The sequence below is a fragment of the Pseudopipra pipra genome, chromosome W (genome assembly GCF_036250125.1).
Source record: "Pseudopipra pipra isolate bDixPip1 chromosome W, bDixPip1.hap1, whole genome shotgun sequence".
In the NCBI taxonomy this organism is placed as follows: Eukaryota; Metazoa; Chordata; class Aves; order Passeriformes; family Pipridae; genus Pseudopipra; species Pseudopipra pipra.
Window position 1 is genome coordinate 1,840,112 of NC_087580.1, and position 19,427 is coordinate 1,859,538.

General features: G+C 48.5%; 1 protein-coding gene across 1 annotated transcript in view; it reads right to left on the reverse strand.

The window, feature by feature from the left end:
* LOC135405761 (class I histocompatibility antigen, F10 alpha chain-like) overlaps window positions 1-19,427 on the reverse strand; it is a 152,203-nt gene that overhangs the window by 20,408 nt on the left and 112,368 nt on the right. The window lies entirely within an intron of this gene.

The window sequence follows — 19,427 nt, forward strand, 5'->3', positions numbered from 1 at the left end:
CGGCTGCGTTCTTGCACCAACCCTATTCACAATCTTTTTCAGCAGGATGCTCCAAAGGACCACGGCAGACCTCGATGATCAGGACGGGATCTACGTCTGATATCGTACTGATGGAAGCCTATTCAACCTAAGGCGACTGAAGGTCCACACCAAGACCTTAAACCATCTTGTCTGGGAGCTGCTTTATGCTGATGACGCCGCCCTCGTCGCTCACACAGAAGCAGCTCTGCAGCGTTTAACATCCTGCTTTGCTGAGGCTGCTGAGCTCTTTGGGCTGGAAGTCAGCTTAAAGAAGACTGAAGTTCTCCATCAACCTGCACCTCAGGAAGTCCCCCATCATCCCCATATCACCATTGGCCAATCAGAGCTCAAATCAGTCCAGCAGTTTAATTACCTAGGGAGCCTCATCTCCTCGGATGGTGAGATTGACAGAGAGATGGACAACAGGTTAGCAAAGGCATATAATGCTTTCCAAAAACTCCATAGAAGAGTTTGGCAAAATAAACACTTGAAGAAAAGTACCAAGATCAGTGTTTACAGAGCCACAGTGCTGTCTACTCTCTTATATGGATCCGAATCATGGGTCATCTACAGCCACCACCTGCGACTCCTGGAACGCTTCCATCAACGCTGCCTCCGTACAATCCTAAACATCCACTGGTCAGATGATGTGACCAATCCATCTGTTCTAGAACAGGCAGCAGTCACAAGTATTGAGGCCACGTTGCTGAGAACACAGCTGAGCTGGGCAGGACACGTCTCCAGGATGAAGGACCAACCACCCCCTCCCTAAGATCTTGCTTTACAGTGAACTTCCACCGGCTGCCGCAAGAGAGGACCCCGAAGAAAAGATACAAGGACTGCCTGAAAGAACATCTCAGCCTTGGCCATATCAATCAACATAACTGGTCTACTCTGGCCTCAAATGAGGAGGCCTGGAGACACAGCATCTATAGATGGTAATAGTATAATAAATATTATTAAAATAATAAAATAGTAAATACTAAAATACTTTAAGCAGAGTTATTTATTCCACGTTGTAGACAATTATAGCTACAAACATCTCAGCCTCGGCCATATCAATCAACAGAACTGGTCTACTCTGGCCTCAAATCGGGAGACCTGGAGACACACCATCTCTAACGCTGCTGTTTCCTTTGAGAACGCACGCAGAATCACTCTCGAGGAGAAAAGACAAGGCAGAAAGAATCATGTCTTGCAGAATATACCACCTAGGGAGTCTTTCTGCTGTGCCTTTTGCAATCGGATATGTCTATCTCGCATTGGCCTCCTAAGCCACCAGCGTGCTTGTAACAAATGTGGATAGAGCCTTCTGAAATCTTCGTTCGAGAAGCCCAGCCACGATGATGTGTTTAAGACGGGTGTTCCATAATTTAGTGTTCTCACTGAAACCATGCAAATCGTGCGCCACTCGCTCACTTCCCACTCCTCCTTTCCTTCCCACTCCCCCTCCATCCTGAGGCAGGCTGGACAGGACAATTGGAGGCACAAAAGGTAAAGATCGCAGGCTGAGATAAGAACAACTTACTGGAAACGGCAATGAAAGAAGAAAACAGTGCAGCAACAGAACAGTAACAGAAACAATCCTAATAACAGAGTGTACAAGGGAGGCAAATGACTCACACGTGATTGCTCACCAGTTGGTGCCCAACTTTGCCACCACGCACACAACCTGGAAGAGACCCCTTCCCCCATCCTTGACAAAATGAGGAATAACCTCTATGTCCTGGCTGTGCCCCCTCCTGGATACTGCCCAAATTAACACTGTCCTGACCAGAAGCAGGACAATCACCTTCAGGATGTGCAGCACAGCTTTCGGGTCTGCACCGGAGGCACTGGATCCCTCCATGCCAGGGAGGGGAGACATCAGAGATGAGCAGACTTTGGAAATCCCTCACCTCTCACTCCGGCCCATTTTTTCTCATTTTATGGGATGGAAGAATACATACCCAACTCCTCCCAGTGTCCTTCTCACTGGAAATCCCCTGAGCTTTGATTCCTTTGCTGACATGCTGCTTCCTCTGGGAAAAGCAGCCAGAAAACCCAAGGCCATTGCTTTGAGGGAAGGTCTTTCTAGGAACACTTTTCCTGAAGTGCACCCAGGAAGGCTGGGCTGCAGCAGCACATGGCCCCCATGGCTTTGCTACATCTCATCCAGGGATAAAACCAGCTGCTGCAAGACGTGATGAAAAAAGCCATCCAAGCAAAGTCATGCCCGAGCTGGATGCCCCAAGGATAAAAGAAGAAACACCTCGGAGTGGAGCAGGAGCCATATGAACTGTGCTGAGCTGGGCAGGAGTGAAACCACCTGTCCTGAGAAGAACTGAGTAAAACTTGATGCCCCATTCCAGGCAGGGGCCAAACCAGCCAGGTCAAGTGTTGTTAAATAACAACCAGCTGCATCCTTGGCGCATGAGAAACACTATCTGCCTGCTGAGCAGAGGTTACACCAGGTGTCCAGAGGACTGCCTGTTGCTAAACACCTCTGAAACTGTCGGGATAAATAGGACCCTCTAACAAATTGGCTTTTTAGTGTTAGAAAGCAAGGGATTACTTTTATTTGCAGCCCTGCGTGTGCATGTGGCTGACAAAAATCCTGCCTCCGTACTGACAGCAAGACATCGCTTTTCACCTATTTATACAGATTTGGCAAACAAAGAAATTAATGTTCATTGCTTCCAAATTACATCACTCACTCCCTTTCATTAATTAGTATTCTATGTGGGATTGGTTATTAATTTCTCACTTTCTACTGTAATAACTTCATATCTTTAATCTTTTTTGTAGATTTTCCCTCCCCTAGGGATTTTCTGACACAAATGCTGAGCCTTTGTTAGTCTTCTTCTTTAGCTGCTGGTTTCTGCAGAAGGTCCTTGTAGTCCATAAATCTTGTGTTCCAGATCTCCTCCTTCAACAGGACATCTTTCTCTGACAGGCTTTCTCCACTGAAGCATAACAGGGTTAACTTCAACAAAACTTACAGTTTTAGTACTTTTCCCAGGCTGTGTTCTCCCAAAGGAGCTTATGACAATTTTTACTCCATGCTGGCTAAAGTTGATTTAAGGCGGAACGCACCGCCTCTGATGTGTGTTAAAAACAACTAATCAAAAAGTTAATTAGGAACACTAAAAAAATTAGAAAAGTTTTATGATTTCCAACAAGCCCAAAACAACATAGGCCAAGTGCAGCAGGGACAAAACTGTCTCTATCCATTGATGCCAGGAAAAGGCAACAGTAGTAAAACTCAACAGCCACAGGTGCTATTAAGCCGGTATTTGTTTATTTCGGCGCCGGACGTGCAGGGGATAGCTCCGCCTAACACGCGCGTGCCCTCACCATCCAGAGTGGGAGTCTGGCTAAAGCTGCGGCTGATCAAAACCTAACCCACCCTAGCAGCAGGAGTAAATGGGAAGCTGCTAAAAAGCCATCCCGGAACGTTTTCAGAGCTTGAGGACAAGACAGCAGCTGGGCGGGGGCCAGCAGCCAGCCAAGGTCCTCCCAGCGCAGCCTCTGAAGGGTTCCTTTGGCAGTCCCAGTTCAGGGTCAGCCCATGGGTGTACCCTGGGGGCAGATGAAATTAATTGGAAATGAACCCATAAGAGTCCAGGTGCTTTGCTAAGAGTCTCCCTGATAGAAGTGGCAGTGAAACCCTCAGCGTCTTGGGGGCCAGAAAAGCTGTGACCTGGCTCAGTTACAGCCCTGAGCAGGCTTTTACTCCTCAGGCCGTGTGGCTCAGGGAAGGTGTGGGAGCTCTGTCAGAGGATGACGAGCCCTTTGCCACCAGCACGGGGGGAGGTCCAGTGGCTTCCACCTGGCGGACGTGCCATGTGGGTTCCTGTGCCCAAGAACCATGTGGTTCCATGGGGTTCCATGGGGTTCCATGTGACCCCATGTCACAAAGGGGCAGAGATGTGGCACCCATCCGGTATCCTGAGGAGCGCGCCAACGAAACTCAGTTGGACAGAGTTGGCCTTCGGGATAACTCAGCTCCTTCCTTTGCTACTTGTGTGCCTGCCTTTTTTGGATGGTTTATTGTTTACTGACCATTTCTCCTCAACTTTCCTCCTCTTTCAAAGGTAATGCTTTGACTTTTGGCACAGATCATAGAGCAGGGTATATGGGATAAAAGTATAGGCTGATTTATACCTTCCTAGCTGTAGGTTGAGCTGTTACAACTTTTATAGGCTGGCCAGGTATGACCTAGGCTAGAATTCCAGTTTGCTGATCCTTGGGTTTTTTTTCCATAGCCTAGGATAGGTAAGCAGGGAGGTGACTGTAGTCTGAGGGGATGGGCTCAGCCCACCTTGATTGCTGTGGGAGGGAGGGAGGCAGAAAAAGGAGAGCAGCAAAGGCAGCAGTTAAAGTAGTGGCTGAAAGACGGTCACTCCTAGGAGGTGGGAAAGCCAGAGGGCTCTGTTGCTGAAGCAGTGTCAGGAGAGCAGCAGGGCCTCTTCAGAGAAGGTAACGTCCATGGGAGCATTTCAAAAGGGCCTTTGAACCCACTGTGAGTTGGTGCCCCGCGCCTGATCATAAGGGCGTGAGCTGCAGCTCAGCAGCAGTTACGAGCACCACTGAAAGACTTGGTGGGGGATGCCGTTCTGCGTTTATTTAGAGTTTTGATACTTTCGGTGGGCTACAGTAATTTCTTTGCAACTAGGTGACGGGATTGGTGCTGTTCTCTTTCTGGAGAGAAAGACATCCTTGGTCATCTAAAGCATTGCACTCTCTTCCTGAGAGAGGCAATGGCCACAGCAGGGAACGACTCCTGTGAGTAATAGCTTCACCAGCAGGTTTGGACTTTGTGAACTGCCACAGACAACTGACATGGCTGGTGGTCATATCCCAGAATGATGTGCTCACAACCTAGAGTGATCTCTGGGATGTTTCCTGAGAGCAGTCAAACTGACCCCCGTGTTTACAATTAGACCCAGGAAAACACCTTTTGTCGCTCCTCTGACACCAGGTACAAGACTTTGAAAGCTGCCATTGCTCGTAGAGAGGTCTGCCATCCTTTGGGTTACCTTCCGTGCTCAGTATTTCCTTGTTTTCAACAAGTTACAATCAGGAAAAGGGATGGCTTCACTGATAACCCAGTCTAGAACTCTACTGAGAAAGGAAGGTAGCCTGCGGCCCAGAAACCAGATTGTGGGTTTGTTGGACTCTCAGCAACGTAAACAGGGGAATGGATTTTTCCAAAACAGTAAATTTAAATGGCACTGTTTAAGCTTCCCCTGATGTTGTTGGGTTGGCAGTTGAAGCAGATGGTCCTGAGTGCTCCTGTAGAGACCTCACTGTTTAAATATGCCTTTGTGCCTCATTTCATCTCTTTCCAAATGGAATTTCCCTGCAGTCATTGCCGAGGGAATGACTCCGCCACAGAGGATCCTCTTTCCCCCCGAGAAGATTTGCATGGTCTGGCAGCAAAGACAGAGTGCTGGAGCAGGACTCCTCAATGTGGGCAACACATGCTTCCTTAATGCTGTCCTGCAATGCCTGACATACACCCCGCCGCTGGCCAACTATCTGCTCTCCCGGGAGCACAGCCAGGCCTGTGAGTACTCTTAGGGACATCTCCCTGTGAATCTGTTCATCAAATCCCAAGGATTCCCAGAACCTGAAATTTGATTTAGGAGAAAAGCAGCCCTTTGTCAGCCCCAGAACTTGTGTTCTTTGTACACTCAGGAGCCACCTGTCCTATCCAGCTGTCTTATTCTTCAGGAAGGCACATCTTTCTAGCTCTGGGTCTCTATTCCTGCAAGTTAAAACCTCAGTTTAGCATTCCTCTGAAGAACATTTTCTATGCACTAAAACGTCCCGTGCTTGTTGAAACACTGGGAGGAGTGGCATATTGCACTGGAGTGGGAGTGGAAGAAGAGGAGTATTCCACCACTAGGGATATTTTGCTAACCAGAGGACCTTCTCTCCCTCCCTCCTCAGGTCGCCAACAAGGCTTCTGCATGATGTGCATCATGGAAGCGCATGTTAACAAGGTCCTGCGTTCAGTCAGTGCCATCCTGCCTTGGGCTGTTCTCAGGGGTTTCAGATGTATGTGATTTCAGGTTCTTTGACAGGTTTTCTTCCCTTCCTGTAGGAGACAACTACTAACTTCCTGTTTCTTAGTCATAGGAGAACATTTTCAGCTTGGCAGGGAGGAAGATGCCCATGACTTCTTATGCTGTACTGTCAATGCCATGCAGAGAGCTTGTCTGAGTGCAAGCAACGAGTAAGCACAAGCAAGTTACCTTTACAAAGTTCTGAGCCCTTTGGACTCCTTGATGTGGCCTCATCAAGGAAAACCTACAGCCGGGGCTTGGAGGAAGTAATGCTCTGTCTTACGACTTGTTTCCAGCTTGGACATATCATCTCAATCTACTACCATTGTCCATCAAATATTTGGAGGCTTTCTGAGATCCAGAGGTATGTTTCTACAACAGCTGCTCTCCTTGGCACTGCCTGTGCCCTTCTGTCTGCCTGTGCCCAACAGCTGGCCCTGGGACTAGCAGGACAGGTACAATGAGCACAAAGCAGTACCATCGTTCAGCTCACCATTGCTCGGCATTTTGATTTTTCCTTCCAGTCATCTGCTTCAGCTGCAAAGCCATTTCTGATTCCTATGAGGCCTTCCTGGATGTCCCCTTGGATATCAAAGTAAGAGGTTTTGCAGTTGTGCTTCAAGACATGGCAAGGCTTTTCAGAGTCCACACATTTGTCCTGAAAGCATATACTGTGAACACAAGAGGTCTTGGTCGTGGATGGGAAGGGGAACGGATGTTGTCCTCCTGCAGAGGCCATGGCACTGGTCTCTCTGTAGGTGCTGGCTTGAAGTTGGACAAGCATCCATTATGCACTCTGCACCCTTGACATATCCTCATCCTTCTTTCCTTTGCCCTCCTTCAACACCTGTCTGGCTTCCAGGCTGATGGGTTGGATTGTTTCCACTACTGATGACCCTACATAACATCAGTAGCTCAATGGCAGGTGATACAGAGAGGGAGCCCCTGATTGCCCCTGAGAACCTCTGGGACAGGGGAAATGTTCAGCACCACACTCTCTTTCTGGCTCCTTCTGGCTACAGCTTGCAGATTCATGGCGGGTCTCCTCAGCATCAGCTACAGGGGTTTTCTTGTCAGCTCCTGGAAAATGTTTGGGCCAGGGCATTTGCTGTAGCTCAGTGCACCGATTTCTCAATTCTCCAGGCAGCCTCATCCCTCACTGCAGCTCTGGAGGACTTTGTAACACCGGAGCACCTGGATGGTGAAAACTGCTTTAAATGTAGCAAGTAAGATGATTACTAACAACATATTAACACAAGACTCTGTATGAGGGGGCTACAAGTCATTGAGCAGAAGTCATCTTCTCGTGGAAGTTTACTGCACACTGATGAGACACAGTTTTGTTTGTCTGGTTTTTTGGGGGAGGGGGGTTGGGGTTTTTTCTTTGTTTGTTTGTTTGTTTGTTTGTTTGTTTGTTTTAAATATGGCACCGAATTGCCTTAAAATAGCATAAGGATGCAGGAGACAAGAAAGGTTGTCTGACTGCCTTGGTGGAAGATAGGGTGCATTTCAGCGCTGTGCTCTGTGCTTGGTTTCAAGGTGTGAGAAGAATGTTGCCGCCACTAAGAGGTTCACTGTCCACCGTGCACCCAAGGTTCTCACTGTGTGTCTGAAGAGGTTTGACTGCTTCACTGGTGGCAAGATCAGCAAGGTGTGTACACTATTGGTGTGCAGCTTTCTCTTCAAGAAGCAGATTTCCTAAAGCAGTATGCTTGTCACAAGCTGCTTGTGTTGGGTTTTTTGGGGTCCCTTCTGGGGAGTGGAAAGTTCCTGTGGGAAGACAGGCAAGCACTGTGCTCTGATAGGGCTGCTTTGACTGAGAAGGGTTTCCTGCCACCCAAACGATGTTATGTTGCTTTATGGAAAACCAAGTGCTCATGAGCCCCAGAGATGTATTGATACCCCTGGACTGGCCCCTGCCCTTGGTAGGCTATTTCATGTCACAGACCAGGGTCATTTCTGAGCCCTCTTGGTCTCTCCATAGGTTGTAGAGTATCCGGAGTACTTGGATCTTCGCCCATACATGTCTCAGGCAGATGGAGAAGCACTCCTCTACTCCTTATATGCTGTCCTGGTGCACAGTGGTGTCAGCTGTCATGGAGGACACTATTTCTGCTACACAAAGGTAAAAGAGCAACTTCCTTCCCAATGGGGAAAAATGTGTGCTGGGGAAGATAAACTTTCCTGTCAGTGTTACTGACAGCCAAAGTTTTGGGGCAGAAGGCCTCCTTAGTGGCTGGACTGCATTTGTTTTGACATGCTCTCGGTTTGGCAGTTTCCTACCTGTGTTTTTGGAGAGAAACCATGGAGAGATCCTTGCCTTTTTTTTACAGGCCAGCAATGGATTGTGGTACCGGATGGACGATGAATCTGTGCAGCTGTGTTCCATTGACACAGTTCTCAGGCAGCAAGCCTACCTGCTGTTCTATGCCAGGTAATAACCAGGATTCAAATAGGTTCAGAATACATTTCCTTTTCCTCATTTGCAGTTGTGCTTCTCACCTTCCTGAGGGTTTTTCTCATCAAATGAAATTACTACCTGCATCATTCAGTGCTGTCAAATCTGAACTACTCCGTGTCTGTCCTTTACTGGGCTTCAGGCTGCGGCCCGGATGGAATCTGCTACTTGCCTGGTCTCTGATGTTGACTCTTGTAGATAAGAGGACTTAAAGAGGACGTCCAGGAAAGATGGGGAGGCACCATTTGTCAGGGAATGTAGTGACAGGATGAAGGCTATCAGTTTTCAGCTAACAGAGGGCAGGTTTACATTAGATATTGGGAAGGAATTCTTTGCTGTAAGGGTGCTGAGACACTGGCACAGGTTGCCACAGCATCTGTGGGGGCCCCATCCCTGGAAGTGTTCAAGGCCAGGTTGGACAGGGCTTGGAGAAACCTTGGAATAGTGGAGGGTGTTCCTGCCCACCACAGCGGGGTGGAACAAGATAAAGTTAAAGGTCCCTTGCAACCCAAACAAGTCTGTGAATTTAGGAAATGGAGGCTGTGGGAGGTATAGAGATGAGGTTTTTGTTGGGACAGAGGCAAACTTGGTGGGAAGACCCTAGCTGAGTTTCCCATTAGTGTCCTTGGTTAAGTCTTCTCTCTGTCATAGAAGCCTCTCTGAGAAAATGACTGAACCCCAGAGGAGGTTGCAACAACAGCTCTAAACTGAGATCCCTCTTTTGTTTTTCTCCAGATGCTCTGATCTGAGAATTGGAGAAAGGGCTTCTTCCTCACTGGCACCATCACATGCCCCTTCCTTCCTCAGTCAGTGTGTGGCCAGCAGCAAGCAGGCGGGCTCTGTTGGACCACAGGCTCTGACTGGTAGGACTAAGGTAACTTTGGGGTCATGGGTCAGGGCATCAGAGGAAGAGTGGATTTCTTTCTGGGATCTCAGCATTTCTCTTCTGCCCCTCACACACCGCACCTTTCTTCACAGCCACAACGTTGCTCCCTCTCAAAGCATCCCACCTGGATCCATCCCTTTTGTGCGCCTCTGGCCTTTTGGTCTTAGTAGCCCTCCAAAAGAGCCTTTTGGAGGCCCCAAACTGTCCTGTCCCAGAACTTGTAGGGGTTCCCCACTGCTCTGATCCTTTCAGGAGAAAAGGGCAGGAACTCTCCACAGCTCTCTTTGCAGGGCATGAAGGACACTGGCAGGGAGCGGTCCCGGAGCAGATTCCCTCTGTGGGGCTGGGATCTCCACAGCTGGTCTGGGGACACCACAGACTATGATGACGCTTCAGAGAGAAGAACTGGTCCTCCAAGTCGTGACCGTGGTCCTAGGGATAGCACAGCTGCAAGGCCTTCCAAGAGGATCTGCCGGTGGGCTCCCGCTCCCAGGGCTGCTCAGGAGCAAACCTTGCTGAGGCAGAGGGAGCCAAGCAGATCTGTGCGGGGAACTTACAACCTTGGCAGCCGGTTTGTGCAGTACACAGACTGTGACCGCTCACTGCGGAAGAGAAAGAGGGAGAGAACAAGTCCTGCACGTTGTGACCAAGTCTTAGTGAATACTGCAGTGCCAGGGCCCTCCAAAGCCAGCTCCAAGCAGGCTCTCATGCTCCGGGCTGCTCGGGAGCAAACCCGACAGAGGCAGAGAGAGCAGAGAAGATCAACATGGCGGGGCTGTGATTGCCACAGCCAGTTTGGGCAGCACACAGACTACCGCCCTTCAGAGAAGAAGAGGAGGGTTTCCACGCCCCAGAGATTCACATCAGACAAGCATTCAGGGCACTCTGGCAATGATGGCGTTGGATTATGGCCCTGGCTCAAGCAGAACGGAAGACTAGCACTGCGTTTATTAGCCAAGGCATCCTTGTTTTCGACACGCCTTCTCAGACCTGAGTGAATGATTTATCTAAGTAGATGATAGTTACAATAATATAGAAATATCATTAGAAATGTAGAAATATATATAGAAATTTAGAATATATATATAGAAATATATATAGAAATATAGAATATATATAGAAATATATATAGAAATATAGAAATATATACAGAAATATAATATAGAAATATAGAAATATATATAGAAATATAGAATATATAGAGAGAAAAATATAGAAATATATATAGAAATATAATATAGAAATATATATAGAAGTAATATTTTATAATACATTGTTACATGTTTTATATATTCAGCAATAGATAGTAATAGTATAATAAATATTATTAAAATAATAAAATAGTAAATACTAAAATACTTAAAGCAGAGTTATTTATTCCACGTTGTAGATAATTATAGCTAGAAACATAGTGCAGTATTTGGAAGCAGTGTTGAAGCAATTATATTAATGCTAAGAAAACAAATATTAAGTAGAGATTGTGCAGCACACAGACTACTGCCCTTCAGAGAAGAAGAGGAGGGTTTCCACACCCCAGAGATTCATGTCAGACAAGCATTCTGGGCACTCTGGCAATGATGGCGTTGGATTATGGCCCTGGCTCAAGCAGAACGGAAGACTAACACTGCGTTTATTAGCCAAGGCATCCTTGTTTTCGACACGCCTTCTCAGACCTGAGTGAATGATTTAGCTAAGAAGATGAGAGTTATAATAATATAGAAATATTATTAGAAATATAGACATATATATGGAAATATAGAATATATATAGAGAGAAGTATATATAGAAATATAGAAATATATATAGAAATATAATATAGAAATATAGAGAGAAGTAATACTTTATAATACATTATTACATGTTATATATATTCAGCAATAGATAGTAATGTTATAAGAAATATTATTAAAATAATAAAATAAGAAATACTAAAATTCTGTAATCAGAATTATTTATTCCACGTTGTAGACAATTATAACTACAAACATTTCAGCCTCGGCCATATCAATCAACAGAACTGGTCTACTCTGGCCTCAAATCGGGAGGCCTGGAGACACACCATCTCTAACGCTGCTGTTTCCTTTGAGAACGCACGCAGAATCACTCTCAAGGAGAAAAGACAAGGCAGAAAGAATCATGTCTTGCAGAATATACCACCTAGGGAGTCTTTCTGCTGTGCCTTTTGCAATCGGATATGTCTATCTCGCATTGGCCTCCTAAGCCACCAGCGTGCTTGTAACAAATGTGGATAGAGCCTTCTGAAATCTTCGTTCGAGAAGCCCAGCCACGATGATGTGTTTAAGACGGGTGTTCCATAATTTAGTGTTCTCACTGAAACCATGCAAATCGTGCGCCACTCGCTCACTTCCCACTCCTCCTTTCCTTCCCACTCCCCCTCCATCCTGAGGCAGGCTGGACAGGACAATTGGAGGCACAAAAGGTAAAGATCGCAGGCTGAGATAAGAACAACTTACTGGAAACGGCAATGAAAGAAGAAAACAGTGCAGCAACAGAACAGTAACAGAAACAATCCTAATAACAGAGTGTACAAGGGAGGCAAATGACTCACACGTGATTGCTCACCAGTTGGTGCCCAACTTTGCCACCACGCACACAACCTGGAAGAGACCCCTTCCCCCATCCTTGACAAAATGAGGAATAACCTCTATGTCCTGGCTGTGCCCCCTCCTGGATACTGCCCAAATTAACACTGTCCTGACCAGAAGCAGGACAATCACCTTCAGGATGTGCAGCACAGCTTTCGGGTCTGCACCGGAGGCACTGGATCCCTCCATGCCAGGGAGGGGAGACATCAGAGATGAGCAGACTTTGGAAATCCCTCACCTCTCACTCCGGCCCATTTTTTCTCATTTTATGGGATGGAAGAATACATACCCAACTCCTCCCAGTGTCCTTCTCACTGGAAATCCCCTGAGCTTTGATTCCTTTGCTGACATGCTGCTTCCTCTGGGAAAAGCAGCCAGAAAACCCAAGGTCATTGCTTTGAGGGAAGGGCTTTCTTAGAACACTTTTCCTGAAGTGCACCCAGGAAGGCTGGGCTGCAGCAGCACATGGCCCCCATGGCTTTGCTACATCTCATCCAGAACACCTGGAAGCCCTTCTCTCACCATCCAGCCGCTCCCCTGCCCTGTCTTCCCCACCCCACAGGGATGCTGCCGAGGAGTTAACAAACTTCACAGTTCAATCCTGATAGCCCACTGCTGACTGGGATGGGGGGAGACCAGGGGCACTTTTGGCCCCCATCAACACCAGCTCTTGGGACAGCCAGGCTCTCTCCTGACCTGTGGGCTCATCTCTGCAGCTTTGCTGTCCTCCACAGGGCGTTGGCTGAAAAAAATCATCTTCTAGAAAAGATATATGACACCAGCCCAGGGGTCAGCAGCACCACATGAGAGCTTGGGAAGATGCCCTGAGGACAGCCAGGCCAGGCAGAGAGAGGTGGAAGGACCACAGGGGCTCTCTGAAGCAGCCACATTGTACAACAGAGACAATGAGGCTAAATAAACACTGGGCTGAAAGATGAGAGTGCTCTTACAAGGGAAATTTACAGCTGCTGTACAGGCCTGGGGCTCTTGCTGGAAAGCTTCAGTCTCTGGGCTCCCGGTGCCCAAAGGCATTGCAGATAACTCCTTCTCAAGCAATGGCAGGGAGCAGGGTGGAGAAGTCAAGGATGAGGCAGATCAGAAAGACTGGGGCAGCACAAAGAGATCTACAAGGGAGAGAGACAGCATCTGAAAGGCACTCCTTGCTGACCTATGAGCTGGTGCCATGGGCTCTACAACTGCTGCCTGCAGTCAGCTTGGAAGCTCTGGCAGTTTTAACAGGAGGTTTGTCTGCAAACAAGATGCAGAGACGTTACGATGATGGATGCGGGTATATTCCTGACCTAGGCTCTCCAGAGGGAGATTCGCTGTCTCCTCATGGGCCATAGAGGCTTTTAATATGGGATGAACTTCACTTGGTCTCCCCAAGCTCATGTCCAACCTGTTCCATGGCCTCTGACTGCGATCTGCTGTCCACCTAGCTTCATCCCCCCTCACAACCCTGGGGACTCCTTGGAGATGAAGGGCTGCTGTGCCAGCACCTACTGCTCCAGGAAGGGAGTGCAAGGGGAAGATGCTACACTCGCAGGGGCAAAGAAGGTTCATTTTGCCATGGGATCCCAGGAGGTCACCATGCACATCGTCAATGGGGTCTGAAAAAAGAAAACTTACAGATGTTGAGGCAGCTGAGCTCATCAAGCACATGTAGAAAAGCTCCTGATTTCAGTATGGCTGGCTCTTTTGAAATGCCCCAGGAAGGAAGATTTGGTCTCAGGCATCATCAGCCCCATTGGCCAGTCTAGACAGAACTGCCTGGACTTGAATCAGAAGATTGTGGATAAGAGATTTAGGTTCATTTAGCTAGAAATGGGATATCTCTCTCCAGTGAGCCAGCTGCTTGCCATTCCGTTAGTCCCTGACCACAAGCAGCACTGAATCTGTGATCTCTCCCCCTCCAGTTTCTCAGAGTCCCTGGGTAACCCTGAAAGCACTGCTTCAGGATCAGCTTCTGCAAGAGGCCTTCCAAAAAGCAGCTAGGGGATTAGGTGAGGGGAAGAACCAGAAAATCGCACACATTCTTCCCTGGATTCGTGAAAGACAGTAAGAAAGAAATACAAGACCCCCAAAAGCAAGTCCACTTGATGGGAGCGGCAGGGGAGCCGTGGTTCAGTAGTGATACGACGCACTCAACTGCAGCTTGCAGACAAGAATCCTGAAACATTCCAGTAGCCAAGATTGCCACCTGATCCCAAGGTCCTCTGCCCCATGCATTTCCACGGGACCAAAGCCCCTATGCACAGCAAAAGGAAAGTATGTGAATGGACACACATGGTAACTTGCTCCTGGCCTTTTCAGCCTATGGAGGAAGACAACTTCCCTCATTAGAAAATGGAGCAGGTCTGAGCTGGACTTTCTCAAAACACTCTAAAGCCAGAGGCAGGTTTCTCCCACAAGCGACAGCAAAGCCCTCCTCCTGCCCATGTTGTTTGGGAAATGGCACAAGAACCAGGAGAATCCCAGAGAGATTCACACCTTCAGAGACACCAGTGAGTGCAGCCCCTCCTGACATCATCTGGGCAGAAACCTCCAGCCCTTGGGATGACTTTGCCTCCTAACAGAGGTGCCAGAGCATCTGATCTGGATTTACCAGGCCTGCCTTAGTACCATGCCACAATAATTGTCGCAGCATCCCAGCCTTTCCTTGCTCGAGCCAGTCTGTTTATAGGTTGTTTGGATCTCCACCTCCACATTGCAGGGGGATTGAACACCACTGATCACATCTACTTCTACCTCTGACCTGAAGGGAGAGGAAGATTTCCCCGTTTGCTGTTGTGGCAAGTGGCGCCTCTCTGCAAGAGATTTCATCTCCTGCTCGGGGCCCCTCTGCACTGGCCAGGCTCACTCCATGCTGCTGGACCTCTCCCAGCCCCTCTGAGCAGGGCTCCGGTCAAGTCTTCGTAACAACTCCCCATTCCTCAGAATAGCTTGGCACTCCTGTAGCAGTTTGGGTGGGGAATGCCAAACTCACACCAACGAATGGCTCTGTCAATCACCTGAGGAGTAGCAGGTACCACCCAGTGCGGAGGTCAGCGCTTGAATAAAGACCTCCCCAACTCTTCTGGGTGCAGCTGGTAAGGCGATTTTGTTATAAAAGTAGCGGGGCAACTGAACTGCTTAAAGGGAGGAACAAAAGGGCACAAAAAGCACTGTGCAAAATGGCTCCAGCCTTAAATAACGTGGGTAAGGAAGGCACTGGAACAGAAGATGGGGTTTAGGCGGAGCATGCAAATTACAACCAATCATAGGAGATAGGGGCTGAACATAACCCTATACGGTACTGCGTCAAGTATCAACCAATGAAAGGACAGAACATACGCACAGTACAATACAATACAACAACTTATATGCAAAATCTACAATTTCCTTATTAATTACACATTTTTAGACTGCCACAACCCAGCCTGCCCAATGCAGAGCCCTGGGGGTGGCTCCTGCTACACCCAATGCCAGAAGAACACCACAGGAGACCCTGGGGAGGGAAGAAGGGAAGGAAAGAAGGAAATCTCAGTGCTATGGATCTGGAGCAGCTGGGGGAACTCCAGTGCCTCCCAAGACGCCCTGTCAGACATGTGAGGAACTGCAGAGTCGAGAGCTCTCCCCACGCACCCCTACGGCCCGCTCCGAAATAAATACCGTTGACTGCCCATGGAAGGTCCCCTTCAGAGTAGCGACACGATCCCCGTAGCCCCTTGCTCTGGATTCCCCCGCCCATTCCTGGCCTCACCCCTTTGTGCCCAGAGCCCACTAGCTTTGAGCTACAGGGAGCAGAGGGGCTCTGTTGCCACCCTGTCAGGCAGCGTCAGCTGTAGAACAGCTCCAGTGGCCAAGTGCAGGGCTGAGCTCTCCATGGGACTGTGTCTGGCTTCAGGCAGTTTTCTGACAGGGAATGGGACTATTCTAGCCCAAAGGGAGCAATCAGGATCCAACATCTGCTTTGTTTAAGGCTATCAGGAGCCCTCTTGGTCACTTATCCTTTGATTTTTGTCCAAATCTTGAAGTGGTTTTGATGAGGTACAAAAAGGAGGTGCAGAAAGCATGCCTTCCTCCCCCGTAGACACGCTTTCCCCTCAGATCAGGGGGATCAGACCAAACCTCTGGTGGGAGCTGTTTTATTAAGCTTGTCAGACCTTGAACATCAGGGGAGCTGTGTACAGCTCGTGGCAGCAGGTGCTGGGGCCTTGGCCAGTGTCACCTGGAAGGGGAAAGGAGGAAAGGGGACCAGCACAGATCCCTGCTGCCCTGCATATCCCCTGAGCCAAGGGACACTTATGGACAGTTGTTCTGCACCTCCCCCTGTCCCCTTTTGGTCAGGGCTATCACCTGACACTGCGGTGACAGACGGGTTCATCAGGATATCCTTGGCAGAATGATGACGGCACTGAGTCACAGTTACAATTAAAGTTTCATTTTTTTTAACATCATGGTATGATCACTATAGCCCAGAATACCATGATTTGAGTAGTACAAGATTTCTATAAGCAGCACCAGCATAGCAAGATTTTGTAAGCCCTTTAGCACCGAACTGTACAGCACAGCTCAGCTTAGGATGCCTGATCCCCTGGACCTGATCACTCTGCAGGCCAGGGCACATCCTAATCCTTGGTTTGTCATGTCAATATAACAATCTTAATCTAGACTTGAAACACGTTAACAGAACAGGAGTGGCCCTTTCAGGGGAGAAAAGTCTGTTTGGTATTAAGATGGGGCTCTGTGTGCTGCTGTGCTGCCCTGTGCTGCTGTGAGGCCATCCCAGCCTGGCAGGCAGGTGCCTGTGACCTGCAAGGCCTGTGAGGAGCAAAGGAGTCGGCCTGGGGCCTGGAAATGAGAAGGCTGATAGGGAGGGGGAGAAGGGGTCTTCCTGGCGCACTGGACCTTCAGGGACTGACGATGAGGGCAAAGGGGACTCGTAGGACCAGCTTGGTCACAGAGCACAGCTGTTTCTGTCCTAAAATGCCCCCATATGAGCAGGAGGCAGGAGCAGAGGCACTGTTCACGAGTGCCATTGTTGATTGTCTTCATCAGAGAGCTCCTGAAGTGCTGCTGGGAGGACGGTAATACAGGACCTAGACATCAGGTTAGGGCAGGGGCATAAAAAGTCACCTGAGAGGTGTAATGCAGGAGTAAATGCAGATCCTTTGTCTGGGTAAGGGATACAAGGAGCCTCCCCAAGGATGACAGGGATAAAACCAGCTGCTGCAAGACGTGATGAAAAAAGCCATCCAAGCAAAGTCATGCCCGAGCTGGATGCCCCAAGTCTAAAAGAAGAAACACCTCGGAGTGGAGCAGGAGCCATATGAACTGTGCTGAGCTGGGCAGGAGTGAAACCACCTGTCCTGGGAAGAACTGAGTAAAACTTGATGCCCCATTCCAGGCAGGGGCCAAACCAGCCAGGTCAAGTGTTGTTAAATAACCACCAGCTGCATCCTTGGCGCATGAGAAACACTATCTGCCTGCTGAGCAGAGGTTACACCAGGTGTCCAGAGGACTGCCTGTTGCTAAACACCTCTGAAACTGTCGGGATAAATAGGACCCTCTAACAAATTGGCTTTTTACTGTTAGAAAGCAAGGGATTACTTTTATTTGCAGCCCTGCGGGTGCATGTGGCTGACAAAAATCCTGCCTCCGTACTGACAGCAAGACATCGCTTTTCACCTATTTATACAGATTTGGCAAACAAAGAAATTAATGTTCATTGCTTCCAAATTACATCACTCACTCCCTTTCATTAATTAGTATTCTATGTGGGATTGGTTATTAATTTCTCACTTTCTACTGTAATAACTTCATATCTTTAATCTTTTTTGTATATTTTCCCTCCCCTAGGGATTTTCTGACACAAATGCTGAGCCTTTGTTAGTCTTCTTCTTTAGCTGCTGGTTTCTGCAGAAGGTCCTTGTAGTCCATAAATCTTGTGTTCCAGATCTCCTCCTTCAACAGGACATCTTTCTTTGACAGGCTTTCTCCACTGAAGCATAACAGGGTTGACTTCAACAAAACTTACAGTTTTAGTACTTTTCCCAGGCTGTGTTCTCCCAAAGGAGCTTATGACAATTTTTACTCCATGCTGGCTAAAGTTGATTTAAGGCTGAACGCACCGCCTCTGATGTGTGTTAAAAACAACTAATCAAAAAGTTAATTAGGAACACTAAAAAAATTAGAAAAGTTTTATGATTTCCAACAAGCCCAAAACAACATAGGCCAAGTGCAGCAGGGACAGAACTGTCTCTAGCCATTGATGCCAGGAAAAGGCAACAGTAGTAAAACTCAACAGCCACAGGTGCTATTAAGCCGGTATTTGTTTATTTCGGCGCCGGACGTGCAGGGGATAGCTCCGCCTAACACGCGCGTTCCCTCACCATCCAGAGTGGGAGTCTGGCTAAAGCTGCGGCTGATCAAAACCTAACCAACCCTAGCGGCAGGAGTAAATGGGAAGCTGCTAAAAAGCCATCCCGGAACGTTTTCAGAGCTTGAGGACAAGACAGCAGCTGGGCGGGGGCCAGCAGCCAGCCAAGGTCCTCCCAGCGCAGCCTCTGAAGGGTTCCTTTGGCAGTCCCAGTTCAGGGTCAGCCCATGGTTGTACCCTGGGGGCAGATGAAATTAATTGGAAATGAACCCATAAGAGTCCAGGTGCTTTGCTAAGAGTCTCCCTGATAGAAGTGGCAGTGAAACCCTCAGCGTCTTGGGGGCCAGAAAAGCTGTGACCTGGCTCAGTTACAGCCCTGAGCAGGCTTTTACTCCTCAGGCCGTGTGGCTCAGGGAAGGTGTGGGAGCTCTGTCAGAGGATGACGAGCCCTTTGCCACCAGCACGGGGGGAGGTCCAGTGGCTTCCACCTGGCGGACGTGCCATGTGGGTTCCTGTGCCCAAGAACCATGTGGTTCCATGTGGTTCCATGGGGTTCCATGTGACCCCATGTCACAAAGGGGCAGAGATGTGGCACCCATCCGGTATCCTGAGGAGCGCGCCAACGAAAATCAGTTGGACAGAGTTGGCCTTCGGGATAACTCAGCTCCTTCCTTTGCTACTTGTGTGCCTGCCTTTTTTGGATGGTTTATTGTTTACTGACCATTTCTCCTCAACTTTCCTCCTCTTTCAAAGGTAATGCTTTGACTTTTGGCCCAGATCATAGAGCAGGGTATATGGGATAAAAGTATAGGCTGATTTATACCTTCCTAGCTGTAGGCTGAGCTGTTACAACTTTTAGAGGCTGGCCAGGTATGACCTCGGCTAGAATTCCAGTTTGCTGATTCTTGGTTTTTTTTCCATAGCCTAGGATAGGTAAGCAGGGAGGTGACTGTAGTCTGAGGGGATGGGCTCAGCCCACCTTGATTGCTGTGGGAGGGAGGGAGGCAGAAAAAGGAGAGCAGCAAAGGCAGCAGTTAAAGTA